General features: G+C 34.5%; 1 pseudogene; it reads left to right on the top strand.

The window, feature by feature from the left end:
- The first annotated feature begins 319 nt into the window (after window positions 1–319).
- LOC107692430 (uncharacterized) lies at window positions 320–2,000 on the top strand (annotated as a pseudogene).
- Window positions 2,001–2,657: the final 657 nt, after the last annotated feature.

The following is a 2,657-nucleotide window of genomic DNA, read 5'->3' as shown; positions in this document are numbered from 1 at the left end:
TATGGTCACCCTAGAATATAAGGTCAGCAGGACATTGTCTTTTCTTCAACACTTTAGGTTGGCTATTAAACAGATTAGGATTAAACAGATAAGAATGCGTTTCTTTTTCCATCACTATATTTCACTGATAATTTAGGCAAAGAAGAAATTCCCAATTCTCAGTTTACAAACAGTGTGTGAACAAATTTATCAGATCATCTCTAGCAAGCGGAAAAGGCGGAGTAAAGAAATGCCTTTGATTGTTCTGTTGGATATTGCACTGTTATTATGTCTGTCTAGCACTCTTTTTCTAGAAAAACACCCAGCGCTAAAGGAAAACATGGGACTTCTGTCAGCTTCTGGTTATGTAGGTGAGATTTTTACATAAAACTTATTAACATAAATGGACTGTTCAAGAATCAGCTCTAAAACACAATCCACTGGTCTGTTTTATCAATGTTTATCCTAATTCCTATGTCTGGTTTAATTAATAAACTCCACAATATACTCAAGAGGGGAAAAGATTTGGGATTTTAACGTTGTTGCATTATATGACTTTTCAGTGCTGTTTTCCTCCCTGTTCACACATGGAGCATTTAAAGATACGGATCGGTATGAATCAGTCAAAGATTCTCACTCAGACGCTGCTCTAGAGGTCCGGCCTGACAGCAGACAACACTTCAGGGGGGGCAATTTCATCCTTCTCTGCTCAGTAATAGGTGGTAATTCAACAGGCTGGATACTGAGGAGGCTTCAAGGAGCTAAAACGAGGTCTGGATGTTTGCAGTTGAATGGCACAGAATCTACAGACAGACCTGAAGAATGTCATTTCATGGACATCGACTACAAGAATAGTGGAATGTACTGGTGTGAGAGTCCTGCTGAAAACAAGACAAGCAACACTGTCAACATCACTGTGAGCTGTAAGAACATCAGTGTCAATAATATAGATTCAATTCACACTTTTAAAGATAATAGTTTTCATTACTAATATGTGAATAATTCCACAGATGACTCAGAAGATGAAAAGACATTTACAGGTATGAGATACAGATAATATCTGTTATTGAATTTGGCTTTCTATGTTATAACTGTCCATATGAACTTTGTTATCCAGGATCGTTTGTCTGGGTGTCAGGGCTTTGTGTCATCTTGGTTCTTCTAGTGCTTTTTGTTCTGCTCTGGCTGTTGTTTCCAGGTTTCAGGTAGAGTATACAATTCATAAAAATGTTATGTTTTGGCCAACTGGTGGCAAATTTGTATGATTGTACATTTTTGTACAATTTATAATCATAATAATTAAAATAATTAAAATCTAGCAGACGCTTTTATCCAAAGCAACTTACAGCGCATTCAGGCTATACATTTTTACAAGTATGTGCGTTCCATGGGAATCAAACCCACGACCTTTTGCACTGCTAACACAATGCTCTACCACTGCGCCACAGGAACAAATTGATGTCCCACTGAGAGTTAAGGTTGGGGGTGATCCTTCATGCTTATTATTTATTTTTTCTTAATATGTTTTTGTACCATTCAAATCATACAAATTCATAAAAAAAATCACCAACTCATAAAATTACGTTTTTCCCACGAGATCGGGTTTAGTATACAGATGTATGCTATATTTAACTGTGATACACACTTAAAAGAATAGTTAAACATAAAATGAGAGTTGTGTCGATATCAACTCACACTCATGTCATTTCGAACTTTGAGGGTTAGTAAATAATGACAAATTTAAATTTTTTTCAAATTAATTACAGCAGTTTCTATTATTCCGTCTGTGATATTAATTTCAATGACTACTGATTTACATTGCTCTCTGTATCAAATATCTGCAATGATTACTTATGCTTTTCAGGGAGAAATTGTATGTGTGTCCAAATAGGGCATTCAGGAGGGAAAGGGTCCAACAGGAAATGCCTAAAACCAAGCAGGACATGACTGAAATCCAGTGGGATCTTCCCTGGATGGAGATGGACAATTTGCTGGACAAACACCAAAATCCTGGCAGCTGAACATTCTACATTTAAAAAAAGTGGATGTTATCATATAATATTTCTGAAGACAGAAAACTGCCACTGTGCTTTATAGAGTGAGTAATGGGTAATATGACAGATAAATAAAGAGGCCAATACTGATTTTTACAGCATATGGAAGTGTTTTCACACTGAATAATGTGTAACCAGCTGTAGATAAGAGGTCAAAGATCTTTAAGGAATAAGTTTTGTTTTTAATTACAAAATGACATTGATTTGTCATTTCTCTGTTAATCGTTCATACACAGTAAAACCTTTTGTGAACTGCAGAATTTCTTCTGCTCAGAATGCCAAGCAAGCTGGTAATTAAGGTTTTTGTTTTTCTTTTGAGTTATGGTTAGGCCTATTGCACAGTGCAATGTTGACATATAAAATATTTATTTCTTTAAAAATGATAAATTAATAAATAACAGCGATGAATCATGTACATTCAAAACTGACTGAAAATGCTATTTTTTATGTTAACGTGACATTTGATAAAATGTTAAATGTCAGTGTTACATCATAAAAAAGTGCACTTTGGTGTTTTGATCGTATGCTTGAAATACTGGTAATACTACGATTTAAAATATATCATAGATAATATGATTTAAAATATTTAACATTAAAATTATACTTCAGTATACTGAAATACTT

This window comes from Sinocyclocheilus anshuiensis, unplaced genomic scaffold, assembly GCF_001515605.1.
Source record: "Sinocyclocheilus anshuiensis isolate Anshui unplaced genomic scaffold, SAMN03320099.WGS_v1.1 scaffold70, whole genome shotgun sequence".
Lineage (NCBI taxonomy): Eukaryota > Metazoa > Chordata > Actinopteri > Cypriniformes > Cyprinidae > Sinocyclocheilus > Sinocyclocheilus anshuiensis.
Note: the sequence above shows the minus strand (reverse complement) of the source record. Positions and strands in the feature narration are given on the sequence as shown.